Source organism: Heterocephalus glaber, unplaced genomic scaffold, assembly GCF_053883595.1.
Source record: "Heterocephalus glaber isolate CG9 unplaced genomic scaffold, H.glaber_assembly_v1.0 deba00001465, whole genome shotgun sequence".
NCBI classification, from domain to species: Eukaryota; Metazoa; Chordata; class Mammalia; order Rodentia; family Bathyergidae; genus Heterocephalus; species Heterocephalus glaber.
Window position 1 is genome coordinate 24,466,906 of NW_028258312.1, and position 23,943 is coordinate 24,490,848.

The window sequence follows — 23,943 nt, forward strand, 5'->3', positions numbered from 1 at the left end:
GAAACAATTTGCTAAGACCACTAAGAAATAAAACAAGAGACACGCCCAATGAGCCCACTGCAGACAGGCAGGTCTGTGCATGCCCTACCAAGGTCGCAAGTCGCGTGGAAAATGAAGAATCAGCCCGCCCCCCAGCAGCAATCCACTGGACACCACCACAACCCCCCCGCTCCTCTGTACAGCCACCTGGTTCCACACTACAAAGACGCAGAGACACTGGACCACCAGACCACGGTACTGAGTCCCGCCACTTCCGGCCCAGAGGTAGGGGCTTCTGGAGCCGCCATCCCACTGCTCCTGTTCTAGAGGAAGGGGCTTCCCGGCCACCATCCCTCCTGCTGCTCCCAGCCCACAGGAAAGGGCTTTTAGGCTACGATCCCACCTACCGCTGCTCCTGGCCCCAGTCCCACTTTTCCCAGTTCAGAGGAGGTAATCCGTGCAGGCGCCAACAGCCCCACCCCACTCAAAATGAGAAAACACGTAAATAAGTCTCAAAACCAGACTTCCAGATCACCTACAGCAACCCCAAAGGGTACTGAGATGGAATACTGTGATACTCAACCACCTGGACCCACTGAACTGGCAACAAAAGGGGATCTGGAAAAAATGAAATCAGAAATAATTTCTCAGATAACAGGAGAAATTGTGCTCCTAGTGTAAGACATGATTAATAAATCTAGAGAGGAGCTGAGGAACATGATGGAATCCCAACATAGGAAACAAATGGAATCCATAAAACAGATGCAAATAGATTTCCAGGAGATGAAAAACTCCATTGAAAGTCCACACAGCACAATGAGCCTATGTGAGGATAGAATTTCAGATATAGAAGATAAGATTGCATTTAATGACCAGGAAAAGAAAAACTGCTTCAAAATTATAAGGGAACATGAGAAGTCAACCCAGCAGCTACTAGACGATGCAAAGAAGAATAACATAAGACTGATTGGAGTCAATGAAGAAACAGGAGAGAGTGAAGATGACATAAAAAAAAATCTCTTCACAGAAATAATGGCAGAAAACTTCCCAAGCAGGGGAAAAGAGCTTGACATACAGATAAGTGAGCCATATAGGACTCCAAATAGCCTTGATCAAAAAAATCTACACATAGGCATATAATTGTTAAGATTCCAGAAACTCAACAGAAGAACAAAGTTCTACAAGCAGTTAGAGAAAAGAAACAAATCACATACAAAGGAAAGCCCATCAGAATCACAGCAGACTTCTCAACACAAACCATCAAGGCAAGAAGAGCTTGGAGTGATATATTCCAAGCCCTAAAAGAAAACAGCCTCCAACCCAGATTGATGTACCCTGCAAAACTATCTTTCAAAACTGATGGAGAAATAAGATACTTTCATGACAAAAAGCACCTTAGGAACTTTGTGAATACCAAACCAGCACTCCAAAGAATTTTACACAATATCCTAGGAATAGACATTGATGATCACAGCCCCAGAAAGTAAAGCAGAATGAACCCATCTGGCATGACAAGAAATTAAATGGAAAGGGGGAGAACCCAACAAAAAGAAAAAGTCATGGCAATGACAGGTCAATACGTTTCAATTATAACCATCAACGTTAATTTGTTGCTATTCACCAATCAAAACAAATAGGCTGGCAGAATGGGTCAAGAAGCAAAATTCAACAATATGCTTCATACAAGAAACATACTTAATTAAAAAGGAAACTCATAGACTGAAATTTAAGGGTGGAAAACAATACTCTATGCGACAGGAACTTGAAAAAAAAGCAGGAGTAACTATCCTCTTTGCAGATCAAGTAAATTTCAAACCAACACTAATTAAGAGAGATGAAGAAGGACACTACATCCTTGTAAGGGGAGGAATCCAAGAGGAAGAGATGACAATAATAAATATCTATGCACCAAACACTAGTGTGCCCAACTATATAAAACAAATACTAATGGACATGAAAAGTCATATATGAACTAATGCAATTGTAGTGGGGGACCTCAACACCCCACTGTCACAGATAGATCAACTAGACAAAAAATAAGTAATGAAATACTAGAACTCAATCAAACTCTTGAACAAATGAACTTAACAGATGTTTACAGAGTGTTCCACCCCACAAAATCAGCATACACATTCTTCTCAGCTGCATGTGGCTCATTCTCCAAAATAGACCACATACTCACATATAGAACATGTTTAAGTAAGTGCAAAGGAATTGAAGTTATCCCCTGTATATTATCACACCATAGTGTGATGAAATTGGAGATCCATAGCAAAAGAAACTCAAAAAAATTTCATAAATACATGGAAATTGAACAAGACACTTCTGAATAACCAATGGGTCATAGAGGAAATTAAAGAAGAAATCAGACAGTTCCTTCAATTAAATGATAATGACAATACAACATATCGGAATCTATGGGACACAATGAAAGCAGTATTCCAAGGGAAATTCATAGCAGTGAATACTCATATTAGGAAAACAGAACAAGCCCAATTAAACAACCTGATGCTGAACCTCAAGCTTCTAGAAAAAGAAGAGCAGGACAACCCCAGAGCTCATACAAGGGAGGAAATTATAAAGATCAGGGCAGAAATCAATGCAATGGAGACTAAGAGAACAATACGAAAAAATCAATGAAGCCAAGAGTTGGTTCTTCAAAAGAATCAACAAAATTGACAAATCCTCAGCCAACCTTATCAGAAGAAGAAAAGAAAAACCCCAAATCCATGCAATTAGGAATGAAAAGGGGGAAATTACAACAGACCCAGCAGAAATGCAGAGGATCATCAATACCTACTTCCAGAACCTATATGCCAATAAGATGGAAAACACAGAAGAAATGGACAGATTCCTAGATACATATGAATTACCAAAGTTGAACGAAGAAGACCTAAAAATTCTGAACAACCCAATATCAACCAATGAAATTGAAAACGTAATTAAAAACTTATCAACTAAGAAAAGTCCAGGCCCTGATGGCTTCACTGCTGAATTCTACAAGACATTTAGAGAGGAACTGCTGCCACTACTGTTTAAACTCTTCAGTGAAATTGAAAGGGAAGCAATACTCCCAAATTCATTCCTGGAAGCAATCACCACCTTGATCCCCAAAGCAGAGAAAGACCCAACTGAAAAGGAGAACTATAGGCCAATCTCACTAATGAACATAGATGCAAAAATCCTTAATAAGATACTGGCAAACAGAATGCAGAAGATCATCAAGAAGATCATACACCCTGATCAAGTGGGATTCATCCCAGGGATGCAGGGATGGTTCAACATACGCAAATCAATCAATGTAATACACTATATCAGTAGAACCAAGGACAAAAACCATATGATTATCTCCATAGACACAGAAAAAGGATTTGACAAAATCCACCATGCATTTATGATAAAAAAAAACCCTACAAAATATTGGAATACATGGTCTCTACCTCAAACTGATAGAAGCCATCTATGAAAAACCAACAGCCAATATCATACTAAATGGTCAAAAACTGAAATCCTTCACACTAAAATCAGGAACAAGAAAAGGATGTCCACTATCACCACTCTTGTTCAATATAGTTTTGAAAACATTAGCCACGGCAATTAGACAAGAGAAAGAAATAAAAGGAATAAAGATAGGAAATGAAGAAGTCAAATTGTCATTATTTGCAGATGACATGATACTCTATATAGAAGACCCCAAGAACTCCACCAAAAGTCTTCTAGACTTAATAACCAAATTCAGTCAAGTAGCTGCTTACAAGGTCAACACACAAAAACCAATAGCTTTCCTCTACACCAATGACAGACTCACTGAGACAGAAATAGGGCAAATAATTCCTTTCACAACAGCATCCAAAAAACTGAAATACCTAGGAATCATCCTAATGAAAGAAATCAAAGATCTCTTCTCTGAAAACTATGGCACTCTGAAAAGAGAGATTGAAGATGATATCAGAAAATGGACAGACATCCCCTGCTCCAGGGTAGGAAGGATTAATATAGTGAAAATGACCATACTTCCAAAACTGCTATATAGATTTAATGCAATTCCAATTGAGATCCCAGCAGCATACTTCATGGACCTTGAGAAAACAATCCAAAAATTCATTTGGAACAATAAGAGACTCAGAATAGCAAAAGCAATTCTAGGTAACAGAGACATGGCAGGGGGTATCACAATCCCCAACCTGCAACTATACCACAAAGCTACTGTGATAAAAACAGCATGGTACTGGCAAAGAAACAGACTTGAGGACCAGTGGAACAGATTAGAAGATGCAGAAACAAAGCCAGACTCATTCAACCATCTCATCTTCGATAAAGGAGCCAGACACTGTCACTGGAGGAAAGATAGCCTCTTTAATAAATGGTGCTGGAAAAACTGGGCTTCAACTTGCCAGAGATTAAAACTAGACCTATATCTCTCACCATGCACTAAACTAAAATCAAAATGGATTAAAGATCTAAATATTAAAATAGAAACTCTGAACCAGTTGGAACAGAGGTTAGGTAGAACTCTTGAAGATATTGTTGTAGGAAAAGAGTTTATGAACAAAACCTCAGTTGCCTGTGAATTAGCACAAACAATCAACAAGTGGGATCTCTTCTTATTAAAAGGCTTCTGCACAGCAAGAGAAACCACCAGCAGTGTGAAGAGACAACCCACAGTGTGGGAAAAAATCTTCACCTGCTCTTCCTCAGACAAAGGTCTACTATCTCGAATCTGTAAAGAACTTAAAAAGATCAGACCTCCCAAATTTAAAGACCCAATCTGAAAATGGGCATCTGCAATGAACAGACATTTCTCAGACAAGGAAGTAGAAATTGCAAATAAATACATGAAAAAATGTTCAACATCACTGGTCATTTGAGAGATGCAAATGAAAACAACACTGAGATTCCACCTCACACCAGAAAGAATGGCTGCTATCATGAAATCAACCAATAACAAATGCTGGCAGGGCTGTCGGGAAAGAGGAACCCTGCTCCACTGCTGGTGGGAGTATAGACTGGTGCAAGCCCTGTGGAAATCAGTATGGAGATAGCTCAAAGAACTAGGACTGGAAGTCCCATTTGACCCCACTATTCCACTTCTGGGGATCTTCCCCAAAGAATTAAAAGCATCATACCATGGTGATATATGTGCACACATGTTCATAGCAGCACAGTTTGTGATAGCCAAAACTTGGAAACAGCCCAAATGCCCATCAACTTGAGACCGGATAAAGAAAATGTGTTTTTTTTATAAAATGGAGTACTACTCAGCCATAAAAAATGAGAAATTAGAGACATTTATAGGTAAGTGGATGCACATTGAGGCGATACTCTTAAGTGAAATAAATAGGACACACATTATAAATACCAAATAGTTTCTCTGGTGTGAGAAACTGAAAGTGTAAATAAGACTAAATGTATAATAGGTAATGTGAAATAGGAAGAAAAGGGGCAAAGGGGAAGCGGAAGTGGGAGGGCTAGGGGAAAGGATAGAAGGGAATGGGATTAATATGGGAAAATGGAAAAATAGGAACAAAATCTTTGTAAATAGGGAGGAATGGAGGGGTTGAAGGGAGGGCTGGGCAAGGGTGAAAAATAAGAACCAAGAGAGATTATGTAAAGGTGCAAATTTCCAGTGATGAATGTCATTATATTGTATACCTAAAATGTACCATTGATTAGAATGAATAATTGATAATGCAAAATAGGAAGAAAAGGTCCAAAGGGATAGGGGTAGTCAGAGGGGCAGGAGAAAGGAAAGAAGGGAAAGGAAAAATGATGAGAAATGGAAAAAAATGGAAATAAAGTCTTTGTAAATAGGGAAGGGTGCAGGGCGTGAAGGGAGGGCTAGGAATGGGGGAAAAATAAGAACCAAGATGCATTATGTAAAGATTTCAATTCCCAATGAGAAATGTAATTGTATTGTATACCTAAAATGTACCAATAAAATAATTTAACAAAAAAAAAAAGGAAAGAAAGAAAGAAAACAAGAACGTCCTATGCTTTGGTCTGATGTCATCTCAACTTTGTCCATAATTTAGACACCATTGTTTCAAATGGCTTCCATGCTCACCTATCTTCAGCTAAAGGAATACTCAGGTGTAGAGAACTTGTAATAAAAGGATTAGATAAATGATAACAGTGACTGCTTTCACCTTCTGGAAATTCACATAATATATATAAAAGTATGAATGTTCAAGAAAAATTATTAACCAACCTCCTCCAAAATATTTGACACCTTTCTTGTCTCACTAGCTTGACTTTAAAGAAATAAAGACTTAAAATTTATCTCAGCATTTTTATTTTCTCTGAGTAAAACTGGGTGGGACATATTTAAATTTATTTTCCATAACATCAAATCATATCCTCATTTTCTACATTCATCATAGTAATTAATAGTTCTCCAACTCCACCATATTATGACTGAGATATAAAATGTCCCCCAGAAGTCTCATGTTTTTAGGTGGGGTTTTGAAAGTGATTGGATCACAAAGGTAACATACACATTAGTGTAGTAACATAGTGATGAGTTAATGGCTGCCTGCACTGTTAGGAGATGGTACCATGTCAGAAGAGCTGGGTCACTAGGGAGAATGACCTAGAAGGACATGTTCTTGTCCCAAGCTCCTCCTCCCTTTCTCTCTGCTTCCTGACTGCCTCGAGATGATCAACTTTCCTCTACCACCCCTTTGCCACCTTTGCCTTGGGCCAGCCAGATACTGGAAACTAAGTCAAATAAATCTTTCCACATTTAAGTTGAAGGTGTTGGGTGTTTTGTGCCAGTGGTGGGCAAGTGACACAGAAAACTGAGACCAGGAATAGGTTTTTTGCAGTGATTGTACCTGACCTCGTGGTTCAGAAGCTTTTGGAACTGGTTGTGGAAAGAGTTTAAAAATTTTGGAGATGTAGGCTAAAGAAGCCCTGTAATTTTGTGACCACTGCTTGACGGGTGATTCTTGTCAGGGCTCAAAAGAGAAAACTGATGCTAGGAATGCGGACTGTAAAAGCTCAGCTCAAGAGGCTGCAGTTGGGAGCAAGAACTTTATTGGAAACTGTACTACACACCACGTATGTTTCAATTTGACAAACAATTTGTCTACATTTTTCCTAGGTCCTAAGACTTTGAGTGAAGCTGAATTTAAAGGTGGTGGATTAATTTATCTGGTGGCAGAAATTTCAAGATAGCCCAATATTCAAGCTGTGCCATGAGTACTGCTGGCTGCTTTCAGTTAGATTTACAATGATAATCAGAATCAAAAAGCGAACCAAAAAGTATAAAAATTATGTCACTTGGCCAGAAAGAAAGCACTTGCAAACTCAGGACCAAGAATAAAGTTGTTACTGAAAACACGTTAGCAACACTTAAAAGAAAGATGCTCTGAGAGCACCTTAGGAACTGGCCAGACCCATTGTAGACTCAAAGTATAAAAGAGTAAATTCCTTTGAAAGACTTTGCTTTGAGAAAAGACCGTCAGGAAACCCTGCTAATTCAGGGCTGGGCTGTCTAGGGAAGTTTTTCCTCAAGTTCAGCAACCTGGGTACTCAGAATTCACTGCAGCTATGATCCAAGGGGGCCAGGCTATTGTTCCAGCTGGTGGGAGACCTTGGCATCATCCATGCAGTCCTGGTTTTAAGGGGATGCAGAATGCAGGGGTTATGGGGTCACACAGGCTTCTATGCAGATTTCAAAAGAGGGCTTCAAAGGCCAGGCAAAAAGGTGTGATGCCACAATCTCTGCCAAGAGCCCCTATGAGGGCAAAGTATGAAGCTATGAGGGTGAAATCGAAGGAGCAGCAGAGACCCCAGGAAGTTGGAGATGCCAGAAATGTGGCACAGACACTGGTGGAAACTGCAGCAAGCCCAGGAGAGGCTGTAGGGGCCTATAGACAGCAAGAGTATAGGAGCAGCCAGTCCAAGCCCTTTGGGACTCACATCTCACCACCGCCTGCCCTGGGTGCTGCACACGGCACTATAGAATTTAATGTTTGCCCTGCTGAGTTTCAGTCGTGCTCTGGTCAAATTCCTTTCTATGCCATTATTCTTCCCTTTGGAATGAGAATGTTGCCTCCATGCCTTTGTATTTTAGAAGTATTTAACTTTCTCTTTGATTTTCACAATGAGGTCACAAATACGTTTGGTTTGAGTCTCAGAGGAGACTTTTGACTTGGACTAAGAAATTGAAACCTCATTTTATAATTCCTGACCATTCATTCATTGAACGTATATTTAGTGAGCTTGCACTGAGAATCAAGTGCTGGACTAGCTACATAGTACAAAGTGAATGCAGCGTGAGTACCTCAGGTAGGGCCTATGGGAAAAGTTGCTATAAGACTCAGAGAAGGTGCCAGGAAAACTTGAAGGAGACTTCCCAGAGAAGGCCATGCTTAAGAAAGTTTTGCAAGATGAACAGTAACAAGAAAGGGAATTCCATGCAGCAGCAGCAGAACCTCAGATGCTAGAGCACAAAAGCAAGAGCCTCTTAGTGTGTTCAAAGCTTTAGGTTCCAGATGTGGTTAGAGCCCGGTGTGTGTATGGGGAATAGAGAGGGAGGAAGGCCAAACCAACAGATAGACCCTGATGGTCAATAGCCTCTTAGGATTTGTTCAATAAGATGATGAGGGATTCCTATAGAAATTTTTGCGAGTAGCTTGATCAGGTGGGTGATTTGGAAAAGATCATTTAGGCTGAAATGTAAAGAAGTCAGGCAGCCCAGCTAATCCTGAGAAGTGAGTCTGTTAGGGACACACGATGACGGGGTCCATGTGGGGCAAGCTGAGGCGGCTGGAGAAAATGGACCACAGCACAGTTCTTGGTTTATTCTTCTGGCCCTTGGAGGTATGTACATTTTCACTCCTAACTGCATGCTCATGCTATGTGGTCTACAGAAATAGTCAAGAGCTAGCAGCATCCTGAGATGCTGCTAACACCAGACTTTCTGCAGTTTTCAGTAATAAATACAGCTGCTGGAGCTTGTTATATGCTTGAATTACAATATGCATTGCAAAGTTTAGACTTTTAATCATTTTTATGTAGCCTTGAGTACAAGAAGGAGGAGGAAGAGGAAGGGGGAAGAAGAGGAGGAGGAGGAAGAAAGGAATGAGAGAAGGGCAAGAAAGGAGAAGAAGAAAGGAGTGAAGGGAAGGGAAGGAAGGGAAGGGGTCAGGAGAAGAAAAAAGATATAGAAGAAAACTGTGTCCTAATTGTCTGCTAACTGGGATATCCAGAGGGAGAAAGGGAAAAAGAGCCATGGAAATCCTTCCCTGGGGCTATGTTTATTAGTCAGTACTCCACAGAGCAACACAAGAAAATCAGGACAGGAGAGGGGGCGTCATCGCCTCTGAGGGCCCCCAGTGGAAGAGGACTGGGGTCCGTGGTGTCCGGTTCAGTCTTCCACCATCAAAAATTAATAGGCAGCTCTATAGCTCTGAAAATTCTCTTGCAAAGTCCTTTTCTTCCTTTTCTTATGGGAAAATTACTTATTGATACTTGCAGTTTAGATCACTCATACTCAGTGATCCATCTCACATGGCAAGGAGTTATTATATACATTTCTGTAAATAAGGAGAGAGATCTAAGCTAGAGATACTCAATTACAATTCGCCACCAACAACAAAGTAGTGGACTTATTTATCCTACACTCTTTGTGCTCATGAAAGAAACATTGCTCCAACTCTGTCTTAAAGAGTAGTAGTCAAAATAAATAAATGGATGGGAGTGCTAAATATTCCAAACAGTGGGATTTTTATTTAGTAGCCAAAAGCCAAAGTATCACCATGTAACATTTTCTAATATGAATAGGTATAAAAAGTTCATCAATCCATACACTTTATAAATGTCAGATCTAAATTTTGAAAACTTTGAAACATTTCAAATATGATTTGAAACTCTAAAACTTGTGATTGCCAAAAGAGAAAATACTTCACCAAACCTTGATTTAACAGGCAAATTTAAAGTGATAAAATTTTATGTTTATGCTTCCATCCTAAATATTAAGAATTAAACTAATGAAACGATACTATTAGCTCAGCGAAATATTTATTTCAATTTTTAACATGCACTATGGTAAAATTAAAGATTTTTTATTTCAACTGATGTACTAAGAAAATGCTGAGTTCTTAAGTATTGTTTTATGTTCATAAAAACCCCAAATGTAAATGCATTTTATATCTTCATAAAATAACCTTATATGAAAAGCTACTGTGAAGTAACACAAGAAATCAGCACATTTTCTACCTCTTGATAGTAGTGACTGGAAATAGAATTCTTTAAAGAAGTTAAATAAAATAAATCTGGCTTCTTAGTTAGCAACTTCGGGGTTTCCCGGTCTGTTATGTGGTTGGACTATTGCTGCAGTGTCTGGATGAGGTTGACCACCCAACTAGCACTCAGTCCACATGCTGTTTTGTGGGTGTCTTTCTGCTCTTGTGTTTTTAAAGTCATGTTTGATTTTTCACTGACCTCCTGCTATGATGACCTTTGAAGTCAAAACATGGTTACCCTCCCCCCATGAGCTATGTGTGATGTTGCAAAATGTGATTTAAGTATTGGGCAAATGGGGTTTTTTTAAGCTAAAAATCCATGTAGGAGGCCAAATTTGAGAGAAAAAATGCAAAAATCTAAATTGTAAACTTCTGCGAATTTCCCAGGAGCCACACACCATTTCCACATTTTGCAAAGAATGTTATAAGAAGTTTTATAAAACAGAGACTGATGCAAATAACTAATAGAAAAAAAGGGGGACTGTGATTTATTTGTTGAAACAAAAAAAGGGTAATGTTTTGAAAAGTGCACTTCATGTATATTTACAATGACTAGATGTATCCTAAGTGATACCACATGGCTTCTTAGGCCAATGAGGGTTTGGTCTCCGCCTTAATGATGATGCATGAAATGTTCACATCAGGAAACAACAGCTCAGAAACAGGGCCACGCCGACTTTCTGTTCATTCCCTGTTGCAGTCAGTTCCAATCAGTTTCAATTCAGTAGTTCTGGCTATTTCACAGGTACCATCTGTTTGAACAAAAAGCTCCATGGATTCAAGAAAATGTTAAAAACAATTAATCTAGTCTGGAAGTCAGAAAGAGAAATTTGCTAAAAGTAATACAGTAGCAGATTTGAGGGTAGAATTCCTTTCCCTCCACTGCTGGTCCAGGTTCATGCACCCAACTCACGGTATCTCAAATGACTTCAGCCAACAAACACGGACAATTGTCACGGTATGGTACAGTTGGGCAGAGAGCTCAGCTTTCCTCTTAGACATTCTATTCTTGTCAACTTCGCCTTTTCATTGTTTTATTTTGTAGCTCTGAGCCAGATAGCTATTTTTTATTTTGAGCCTGGTGAAAGAGATGATTACTGGCTAAATGTTGTTCACTTACCTTTTCTTCCTTACAAATAGAATCCAATCCAGCTGAGGGATACAATGTAATCTACTAAAAACTCAGTTCTCAGCCTCCTTTGCAGGTTGATGGTCACGTGACTGTGTTCCACCAATAAAACATAAGCAGAAGCTGTTGAGCGCTACTGGTTCAGCTACTGGAGCATTCACCCTGTCCCCCTCCTTCTGTCTAAAATTGTTACATCCTTTATGTTTATTAGTGCATGGTTGCAGTACACAAGGTTTACATTCCTTGTATATATAACACATCTTAATTCCTTTTTCGATCCCCTTTCCTTTCCCTTTCTTCCCCTCCTTCCATCTCTTGATCCCGTTCCTATTTGAGAAATACTATCTCCCTACTTCCTATTATCTGTCTTTTACTTTGCTCTTTATTTATACTTTGGTTCCCTCATATAAGAGATATTGTGTGACGTTTAAACTTGTGTATCTGATTTATTTTACTTAACACTATGGTCTCAAGGTACATCCATTTTCCTACAAGTGACTCAAGTTTATCTTTCTTTATGGCAGAGTAGTACTCCATGGTATGAAAATACCACATTTTTTTATCCATTCATCTGTTGATGGACATATAGGCCACTTCCAAGAATTAGCTATTATGAATCGTGCTGTTGTAAACATGGGTATGCATAGATCACCATCATATGATGTCTTTAACACTTTTAGGAAGATACCTTGAAGAGGAATAGGTGGGTCAAATGGAATTTCTAGTTTTAGCTTTTTGAGGAATCTCCATATAGATTTCCACAGTGATTGTACTAGTTTATGCTCTCTCCAACAATGGAGAAGTTTTCTTTCTTCCTTGCAGCATTTGTTACTATCTGATTTCTTCCTGATGGCCATTCTTCCAGGGCTAAGATAGTTAGAATTTCCTTTGTGGCCTCCGTGGCGCAGGAACTTTAGAAGGGTCCTTGGGCACAGTGGCAGCATGAAATAACCCCAGCTTGAACTTTGGGTTTTCCTTTGTTGGTTGCTGTTATTTGCAATCCTATCTCAGGCACTTGATACAGAAACATAACTAAATCTCTTTAATTGCTGCCACAGTTGAAAAGTAGCATAGTAACAACAGGCCAAATGTGTAAAGCTGTTTTCAAAGGAAATCTGTTGCTCACTAGTAGTAACAGTTTGAATCTTCTACTCCTGGTTTGAAATTCTGCATATGATAGAGGAACATAACTTTGCTTGACATGTGCAGAAATGCTTTTCTGGAAAATTCCTGTGAAAACAAATCCCTATGCAGTAAAACTGATTTTAATCAGACTAAAAGAAGGGAAAGATGTAAATTAGTTCAATATTCTGATTTACAAATGATGTCTAAAACCAACCAGTTCTATTGTTTTTCTAAAGATAATATCCATTTATTAATAGCAAAACACTGTAAAGGCTTGTTCTTTCAGGTTAATTAAATATATAAATCACATAATATCTGAGCCCTGAATAAACCTCCGTGATGTTCTAACCCATTCTCTCAGCTTGTAATGGAAAAGACAGAAAAAGGCAAGAGGGGTTAAGAAGATAGTTCTGAACTGTTTACTATGAATTGAATACTTTCTGAAATCAAAGGACTTTATTAAGTAGTGCAGGAAGAAAGTATCTCTAATAATTGCTTGGGGTTTTTCCTCTTTGCATTTATCTAGATCACCTTCTCAACTGGGATTCCCTTTCTTTTCTTTGTATTTAGGCTCTGGCACCAGTTAAGCAGCTAACTGCAATCCATCCTTTTAGGACAGAGGCAAGGTCTCTTTCAGAGAGCTGCTCCTGGCTTTGCCTTCCCTTCCACAAGCCCGTCTGTGAGAAGCTGACCCTGTGCTGGCTGGTTATGCCCACCACACACTTCTGACCACAGCCATCTATGTAGACATCTTCTCTTTCCCAAATGGGGTGAACTACATGAAGGCAAGGACCCAATCTGCATTCTCAGTATGAGAGCACAGGACATGAACCAGTACATTTTCCTGACTACTTTTTGGAGAATAGATTTCAGTGAGTCCTAGTGCACTGAGGACATGCTGAATCAGTAGTCTCTTCTTCGGCCCTTTAATGCATCTTGAAACACTTCTCTGTTGACTTTCTCTCTAAAGCCAAATAAAAGTCCATAATCCCAGGGGGAAAGGCTCCAAAAGCCAGAAAGAAATTCACCATTGCTAGAACGTTGTGAACAGTTCATTTTAAGGTATGATAGTACAATTCCAACTTTTTGCCTTTGGGGAAGGTACAAGAATTCAATTACAAGGAGTAAAGCAGGGGAGTTAAACAAACAGAAGATAAGGATAGCATTATTTGTGCAGGTCTCTCATTACTTAGGCTTGGTTTCCTAGCACATTGTGAAGGATATGGATTTGAAATTAATGGTTAATCTAGGCTTAAGAAAGGAAGATACAACAATGGGGAAAAACACTGATATAAAGTACAACAGGAAATCAACTACTGAAGGAAATGTATTTCCTAGAACAGAGATAAGGAAAATTAAAATGTTCCAAATGATGTTCTTTAGGTCACATATTAAATTTCTTCTTTACCGCATCAACTATAATTTAGTGATTTTAGTTGAAGAGATCTAAATGAGAGCTCTCTGGTAATTTCCCCTACCTCTCTTTTAATGAATGCCTTTTTTCCATTCATCAGATTTTAAATTATTCTATAAATAGTTTTTTAATGTGAAAAAATAGTTTTCTCCTTATAATACACTATTAAATGGAGGTCTTATATAAAAGATCCTACAGAGTGAAATATTAGGAAATAACTTAACCAAATAATTGATATAGTCATTTTAATTGCTACCTTGTTATCTGTGACCTAGTTTGCTTAGTGGTTTTTATGGAGGCTGATTCTCTGATTTACTGGAGAATGTTAGATTCCAAATGGATATAAGAATATTTTGATTTTTCTTTCAATTTTGTTGAATTGACAGTATTTCTGTAAAAACAAAGCAAGCTAGTAAAACTCATTTCTGGTATGTTTTTCTAAACAGCAAGTTCATGTTAAATTAAATTTAATAAAGAAGAAAAACAATATTTCCCATAATTATGATTCGCTATAGAGTATATATATCAAGGCAGACAAGAGCAAAACAATCTTATATTCTCTTGGAACATTATTGTGCACAATCACACAAAAGAAAACTGAAGTTTACTGCTTTCTTTACAAACGAAAACCAAGCCTGAGAACTTTTAAAGCTAGCACCCAGCCTTATACCTTAGTTCACTACCCCCCTCTAAGAGATTTTACTCTGCCAACTCCTCTTCAGAAAACTCACTTACATGAGCCACTCTATCTGACCAAGGCACACCACAGTATTTACTTGTGATTGCAAGTGTCGTCAATGGCATAGACTCCATGCACAGAGCATATAAAGATCTAAATGACAACCATACAGAACTGTGAAATAATTGCCATTTGCAGGTCCACAGAAAGGCTTTTTCATGAACAACTGTGAAAAAAATAAGAAACAACTGACAGCCATCAAAGTAAGAGAAAAACATAGAACAGCATATTATAAGATACATACATGCACAACTTGTATATGTACAACTTGGTGTCCTGAGATACACACACACACCACTTGTGTCCATGGTGTGGCTGTAGCACATATGAGGATCCTCAGTATCGACTTTTAGCCCTGTCTTCTAATTTGATAGTTGTGTCTTACAAATGACAGATTATCTGTCCAGTGAGGGTGGACATTCAGTCTGAGGTGTGGTCCCTCTTCTCAGTATTTTGTTTATGTTGTGGCATCTGTGCATGCACTATGCATATACTTGTATATGTGACTATATGATACAGTGAGAAATTAAACTAGATCATCGGAGACCTCTACCAAATATCCTAACCAATGGACATCATAAGAAACAAACTGCATAGAACTACAACATAGTCGCTCAGAGTAATTTCTGTGCAAGTGCTTTGTGAATTGAATGACCATTCAAGTTTCTTTCTTTAGCATGGCTGCCATGGAACTTAGTCTTGTCATTGAGTTCACATCTAGCCTCAACATTTTTCCTTTCTTACCTTGGTCTTCGTTTTGGCAATATGGTATCTTTTTAATGGTTTTAATTTATTTTGTTACTTTGTTGCATTTCCTTCGGGAGCATTTTGACTATAAGTCAGTAAGTAGAAGAAAGAGGGGAAGGCAAGAAATGAGAGGCAAAAAGAGCCTGTGGACTGTGTTCTGGGCTCCAGGGTCTGGTAAGGCTACATCAGGATCCCACTACTCTGTGGACATTGGCAGGTTGTCTGACCTACAACTTACTTTCCTAAGACTCAAATTCATCCCAAATAGAAGGATGTGAGTACCTACCTCCATTAAGAAAATGCATGAAAAGATCAATTGATGTTAGCTTTTTTTCCTGATATTTCCACTATTAACTCCTGTGTACTTGTTATGTATGAAACTATGTGTACAGATGCATATCATGTATAAAGAAGTACACACACATACATACTTACATAGACACGTGTGCACAACCTCCTTCTCTTCTCTCTCCACACACACAAAGCTTACTCCTAGTATCAAAGGCTTATTCAGAAAGCCCCTGCTCGTCAAGGTAACCAGTTAGAAAACAAGTGTACCCTTCCTGACAGGGGCGGTTTTGTTTCTGCTAAAATTATGATTTACAGAAGATATTGGAAATAAGTGTGAGAAATGAGCCATTTTATTAAATGAGAGTCTGGATAATCTCTGTGTGTTAAATGAAAGTCTAAAAGAAAGGCCATGCTCGTCATCCTGCGTGATTTCCTCTGTTTGTCTGCGGCAACACTCACTGGAGCTGCACAGTGCTCACTGCCGACCTACTGCAGACAGTTAATCAAGAGCGGCGAGAGCGGCTTTCACAGGACAAGCACTTACTTGTTCTCAAGTTTTTAAAGTTCATAATTCAGTCTTACTGTCATTTCTTGCCTCTTGCCGGTGCTTTTATGAAAGGTAAAGCTGAACAGAAAGAAAACCAGAGTCATTAACTGTTTGAAAGTTCAATGTGCTACCAAACCAGAATTAGATGTGATAATGAAATTTCCACTGCTGAAAGCACTCTGCTAACTGATGTATGTAGTGAGAAGGTGGTCACATAACCAATGAAAATAAAAACCGTGCTCATTTTTTTACATTCCTCATTTTTGGGGGTTTAAACTGGCCAAATACCAAATTAGACTTCATTTAGGGTATTTTTAAAAGTACATTTAGTAAAGTTATGCTTGCTTATTTTAGAACATATATTCTACACTCACAGGATAGATGTTGGTTAAGTAGTTGTATGCAGAGACACTCTGGAACAATGGATAAGGGTTCACAGTGTAAGTTTGACCACCTTTATTCTTCTGTGCTCATTCAGCAGAAGAGCCGTCCATATCACTGGAGTCCTTTCCACAGGGCCCACTGACGGCAGTCCTCAGTCTGCTGTCTGGTGTGCATCTGAATAAATTCCAATTTACCTTTGCTAACTACAGATGACCCCCAGTTTATGACAGTTCAATTTCTGATTTTTAGAGTTTATGATGCTATGAGAACATACTTGGAATCTGGAGTTCTGGTATTTCCCCAGGCTAATCGTGTGCAGTGCCACACTTTCCTGAGTTGCTAGGGAGCCATAGCAGAACTGCAGCTCCCACTCAACTGTGTGATCACAACGCTAAGTAACCAGCACTCTGCAGTGTACCTTGTTGCTAAGCAGTAGGTTAGGTGTATTTTCAACTTCCAACATTTGATATTTTCAATTTACTATAGATGTGTGAGAACATAATCCTAAATCTAGGAGCATCTCTACTTCAATTTCTGTTTTCTATGCTCAGTATGGCCAAAATGGATTGTATTAGTTACGGTTCTCTAGAGGATTAGAATCAATAGAAAACATATGTGTAATTACGGTAGGGGATTTATTAGGGAGACTTACAGGATTAGAGGTGGGAGAGTCCACTCTGTCTGTGGGATCAGAGACGGGAGAATCCAGCAGGTGCTGGGGGTCAAGAAGATGAAAACCACAGAGCAAGAGGGATCGAGGAAGGGTACAGCACCAGCTCAAGGTCAAAGGCCAGGTGACAGTCCTCCTTGGAAGGCTGAGAAGGCTGGAGGGCAGGTGATCCATGTTCACAGGTAATAGCAGCAAAGGATGGACCTATTCATAGACTGAAGCTCTTCTAGACAGGCACGCTTCCTCCTTCCCCTTTTTATTCCATCTAGGCTGCAAGTCCATTGGTTTGTGCCACCCACAAGCAGAGCCCTGTCCCCGGACCATCTCAGTTTGCTGGCCTACTGTCAATCGTACACAGACACCCCGGGACTGTGCTTTACTGCTCTGCTGAGCATTTCTTCTCAGACATGTCTTGTGGATCATTAGTCATTCTCCAGATACGGCACTCTCTTTTCTACACCTTTGTCTTTGCACATAGCATTCTCGGCTGTAGCTTCTACTCCCCCAGGTACCCACTGTGCCTTTCTACCATTTCCACTCATAGATCTCTTAGAGGTCACCATCTGTGGAAATTATATTCATGTTACATTCAATTAGGTTGCCCTTTTTTTCCTAGGCAACTGGAAAAGCTGGTTCCTTTTTGCCCAGTCCATACTGGCCTGTTCTCTTTCTCCTCTTCATCCAGAGCTGCTTTGATTTAACTCTTGTTCATTATTTCTCACATCTTTGATACACAGTAGGATTTCATTCACTGTGTGATGGATAAATTGAAGACTTCTCATCTCTATTACCTAGAATGTTGCTGTATTGCTCTCATTTACCCCCAACTTTCTCCTCTTCTTTAGTTTACAAGCTTTTTAGTGGTAAAGGAGGGTTGGTAGGAGGAGGGTACTTATTAATCTTTGTAACCTTTCCATTATCTAAGAGGCTCATTGCACATAATGAAGGCTTGATAAATATTTCTTGAATTGCATGATTAAACTGGGTCATCCGGATTTGGTTAGAAGCACCTCAGGATAGCACCTGGATTTATCAAGAGCAGTGCTAGTGATGCAAGAGGTAATTTTCTTTGCTGAATCATAGCTGAATTTATATCACACTAAGCTTTGGAAGGTACCACTTTTCGAATTAGATATAAAAACAATAACCTTTCTGTGTGAAACATTTTAAGTTCTCCTGGCTCCTTTCAGGCATGGGGGCATCTCTGTAAGGTGTTGACCCAAATTTCTTCTGACCTAATTTCCTTGTTGCAAAAGGAATTCGGTGCAGCCAGCCCCCACTGCGGAAAGGTTTTGTTCTACATCACTGTCAAATTTCAATGACAAATGGAATGAACTTTGTTAGTCCTTTTGAGATTTCAGAATAGCTCCAGCTCTTCCCCTCTAATATCTAAAAGGATTTCAATGATTTGTCCTTCTAGCTGCAGAGTGTAAAAGGGCCCCTGTCTGTCCTGTGCATTTCCCCTGAGCAGGCAAGTACACCCCAAGGAAGCTACCAGGCACTACCTGCAAACATTCTCACCACACAGTAGCCGAACAGAAGGTTGTTGATGCAGTGGAGAAGGATGTAAGTGGCAAAAAGGACTCACTGGGCTCATGAATCAAAAAATAGAAACATCTCAGCACTCATACACTCTGCTTTGATTGTGGCCCTAAGTATTTTGAAACAAAAAATAAACTAACCCTTTCTGCTATGATCAAAAAATTTTTGTTTCTCCCATTGACACAGATAAACCAAAAAAAGTATTTCCTACTACATTAAAACCACATTATTTTCATGTACATGTATTCATGAAGGGAAAAGCTAGTGAATGAATAGGGTTTAGATAAAATAGTAGCTATAAAATAATTTAGTAGCTATAAAAGCTATAAGACAATAGACAAGAATAATCGAGTTTTTGAAGAAAAGATAAGGTAATCTTCCACTAAGAAGGACTTCATTGTGCACCAGATGATTGCCCAGGGCTTCTTTCTGATGTTGATGTTAACCAGTGACCAGTATCTGAGTCATGTATTCACATTTCAACATGGGATAGAGTGATTTTAAAATTTAGAATTTTAATAATCACTTCCATAATCTGGTGAATATACTTTACAATGCTTAAAATTACTACAATTCTCTGCTGTCGGGTTGCAAATTCTAACTCAGGGATATTTCTGCATTATTTCCACTGGAAGCAAGTCTTTTGGAAGGTGCTAGGGCACCACACCCTGCCAGTTGGTGATGTGGTCAGCAGTCTAGAGAGGTCAGAGAAAGCAGCTGTCCCAGCAATTTATCCTGAACTTAAATGGTAACATAAGAGAGCACAACAGGAGAAGGAAAACTGTCAAAAAACAGAAAGAGTCTGGTTCAGAAGAAAAAAAGTTGTAAGAAAATCAGCAATAGATAATAAAGAAGTACATGGGTGGCATTTCTAAAAAGAACAAAAAAATCATCAGAAGAAATAAAATCTGAACAAGAAAGACTATTTTTTAAAAAACCTCCATGCTGAACATCTCTTGCAGAGCTCCGCAAAAATTTTAAAATCACAATGGTCACTGAGCATCTACTGGGGACAGATTCTACTCCAGGAGTCTATGTAAGTGATGACCAAAACCAGCAAGCCCACCAGCAATGAAGTGCTGAACCAAGATTTTGTCATTCAAAGGTCAAAAGAAGTGATTATTTACAAGTCTGGTGCTTAGTAATAAGCCAAGACCTGAGAAGAGAGATGAAAGACAGAGAGAAAGAGACAGACAGACAGAGAGAATCAGGTAATGGGACTATTTGGCTGGCTGATTCTTGAGCAGAGGGCCTGGTACATTTCCTGATCAAACAGGAAAGACTCTCCTGAGAGTAAACCCCAGAATCCCTAGAGAGATCATCCATTAAAGGACAAAAAAATCTTTGGTGAAATCAATGTAAACTGTTCTGGAAAGTTGGTTTTGGAGAAGGAATTTCTTGGCCAATTTCTATAATTCTAAAGGACTGCAAGGATTTCCTAGTGTGAAGCAGAATTTGTAAAGTTAATGGTCTAGCAAGAAACAGTCTTAGCAAAAGCCATTAGGAAAGGGCCCAGGACAAGTTGTATGCAAATTAGAGGCCTTGCCGAGATCTCTTGAACCCCTGCTATAGCTTCCTCTAATTGAAAAATTGGCATGATCCCTTCCTTATTCTACAGGAAGCAGCAAAGCTTATAATAAGTAAGTACACTGGAGGCTGGAATTCCATGGCAACACTATGCCAGCTCCATGGAGAACGTATGAGCGCAGCTCTGCTCAACACAGGGTCTACCTGAGGGGCAAAGGGGCCTGGCTGTCAGCTCCTTGACTCAGCACAGCATCCTGGCGCCACCACGGTCTGATCCTGCTGCCTACCTCACACATCTACTGCTCCAGATCCCCTCTCAAACACTTGGAAGGGAGAATAACTTCTGAAATCCATCTTTACTTTATGAAGAGCAAAGATGACAATTTGAAGCAAAAGCCTGGTCAAATTTTGCCTTTCACAGAATTGGCCAGACCACCTCTGGGCAGGAGGAGACCTTGCCGAATCTCTGCTTTCAGCGGCAGCACAAGGTTGAACAATCAGAATGTCTGAAAACCCCACCATCCTGCAAGGATTTGGGAAGTGCTGAACGTCTGGCATATGGGTGTTCTGAACAAAAAGATTTTGCCAGGAGTTTTGAATCAGAGATTCCTAATTAATTCTGACTGCTTGGATCAATAAAGATTGTTTTCCTTTGAAACAGAGTACCTATAAAATTATGTAATTTGAGGTATGGGAAAATCATTGCCGAATGAGCAAAGAGTACTTTGCTGCCCACAGAATCCATTTGGTAATAATTTCAGCATGAAAGGCAAGCCTGTTATTTTGATAGGACAAATACATTGGAAAGTCGGGAGAGATGGTATCAGTTGAAACATTATATTTGCATAAAATACATTTTCAGCACAAACTCACTCAGGTGTAGCTCTGTTCACACCAGCAATGCGATCAGTGTGAGCTGTTTCCTAAGGGAACGTACATGTGAGAGTTTAGATTATTTCGTCTAGCACAGCTGCTGCCTGCAGCTGATGACAAGGTAGAATGGAGCTTGACACCTTCCTTGGCACGAAGCCAGGAACACAAAGCACTTTAGCCAGCCTGTGGCGTGTGATCCGTTTCTTAATTGTTGATAACATATAATTAGGACAATCTAAGCCTAGTTTAATGAATGCAATAAGTTAAACTGCAGTGCTTGACTCTACTTGGATAGACTTTGTTAGTCTTGGAGCGTGGGACTTCAGAGTAACATTTCATAAACAGCACAAAATGGAATCTTCCCTTTAGAAACTATCAGCCTAGAATTATGGCCGACACCCTAACCCACAGTATAAATTCTGTGCACTGTATAAATGTCAACTGATATTCATGGCCAATGTGCCCAAAATAAATTTTCCCCTTGAAAATTTTAAAGGTAAGATTTATGTGAAGAAATTGGGCACATATTTAAAAATGACAGACTACACGTTCTGCTAATCAGTTATCAGCCTGATTTATTTTGACAGACTTCTTTTCAAGATGATCAGAGCTCAGTCTAGTGTACTACAGGTTTTTGCAAAATGCAATGATGTTCTTGAAAATAATGAACTGATTATTAGTTTCTTATTAAAATGGATTTATTGTATTTATCTTTTCACACCCATATGACTCACCTGTAGGTTTTATAAAGACGTTATCATAAAGCATGCAGAAGACTTTCTGTAGGCCATTAATAAATTCAGCTCAAATTTTCATACCTCTGATAAAGATCTATCTTTTACAAAGGAGGAAAATCTAATATACATATAAAATAACATAAGAAAAAGTTTCAAAACTGCACTTCAGCTTTTGACAAAAAATCAAAAATCAAAAACAAAATTTTTTTCAGGGAAAATCTATTTATCCATACTATAAAGGCTTTCTCTGATTTTTTTTTTTTTTGGTTTTTAAATTTGTTCTAGTGTTATCAGAATCAATTTTTAGTCTCAGTCATCCCAAAGGAACTGTCTTGAGTGAAGCTCTTATCAGGAAACTGTAATGAAGAATCATCTCACAAAGTTGTTACTATGGTATTCACATATCTGAAGAAATTTTTAGTGGAAATAAAATTCCAAAGCACTAAATTTAGAGATATTTCGTTTCCTAGTAAGAAGCATAAAAATAGTACTACTAGATACAATTTGAATTCCAAAGGGAGATATTTATTTCTGTATGATGTTCAAGCATATACATTCTGGAAAGCCAGTTTCTTTCCAAAGGTCTTAAGACAAATTAAAAATCATGTTAACTAATTTCCTGTTGGGTCTCCTAAGGATGATACCTTAAAAAAAAAAAGGAGACCTTCACGTTCACATTTTCAATTTAGCATTGCCTTTAAAAATAAGCTACGAAGTGAAGTCATATTTGAACATGCATTCTTTTGCACGTATTTATGAAAATATTTTTGACAGTGATACATATTTGTAGTTTCAGTTGCTAAATTGTATATTATCTCACAGAGGACAAGAAGAGTTAAAGAATGATATCAGGGCCCGGGATTTAGCTCAGTGGTTCCACTGCCTGCCTCGCAAGCGCAAGTTCCTGAGTTCGATCCCCGGTACCAAAAGAAAAAAAAAAAAAAAAAAAGAATGATATCAGAGCCCTGGTATGGTTTCTAGAGAGCTCAGATTTAAGCAATATTTTCCATTTACAGAAATAATTACAATGGTGTACCACAGTCAACAAAATTTTAAAAAATGAAAAGTTCCAGAAATCATGACATAGTTCTGAAGTTAAAATAATTCTAAGTATCATATTTAAGTATAAACTTTAATAAGCCTCTACCTACTATTGCAAACGTATCAAATTCCTCAAGTCAAATTACATTCCAGAGGTTTTATCTAAATTACTGCTCAACAAAGAAGAAATTTTTTAAAATTATCTTTAAAGTTTTATTTTCATGATTAGGTCACCAAAAAAACACAAAAATTCCTATAATAATATTATAATATCTTATAATAATATTGCATGAGTGAGAATATTATATTACATCTGAATTTCTAGGTTTATAAGAAAAAAGAAATTGACATCCCTTAAGAAAAACAAATAAAAACAATTTCAAATTGATAACTTTCATATTAATGACAGTTATAGTCAAAATTATTGAAAAAGGAGTTAAAAACAGTATTTCCATCATTTTTCATTCGTTTTGTAAAATTATATATATATATTTCAATTAAAATTTTTTTACAAGTATAATAGAGAAAAAGTTTCTCAACTTAGACTGTTTCAGGCACATAGGAGAGAAAAAGAGATGCGTCCACGATATAATTTGCTTTAGTTTTATCTGTTCTTACAAACTGTCCTTAAAATGAAATTATTCAGAAAAGCAATCCAGAGAGCCATCCTCTAAATTAAAATGCAAACCTCACTTTAACACGAATAAATGTGCCCATAATTTCAGAGGCTATTTTAGGAAATGTGGTCATTATATGTGTTTCTTTTTATGATGAATTTTGAATTTGGGATAAATTTTGTCTCATAATTAGAATAGAATACCAAGACTGAGATACAATGTAATGTAATAGTGGGCAATTCACTATTCTTTCACGAATATCTAACTCAATACTTCTAATTATCAGTTTTCTCCACAAAGGAACTATTTCTTCGTATAAAGTAAATGCATA

The 23,943-nt window shown here is 38.4% G+C and overlaps 1 long non-coding RNA gene across 2 annotated transcripts in view; it reads right to left on the reverse strand.

The window, feature by feature from the left end:
• LOC147826616 (uncharacterized) overlaps nucleotides 1–23,943 on the reverse strand; it is a 125,623-nt gene that overhangs the window by 56,461 nt on the left and 45,219 nt on the right. Inside the window, exon 6 of one of the 2 annotated variants that reach the window (XR_015438981.1) lies at nucleotides 12,810–16,299. The exons of the other annotated variant lie outside the window; for it this stretch is intronic. This is a non-coding gene — a long non-coding RNA (uncharacterized LOC147826616). Of the gene's footprint in view, nucleotides 1–12,809; nucleotides 16,300–23,943 lie in introns of those variants that run through there. 2 annotated transcript variants of the gene reach the window in all.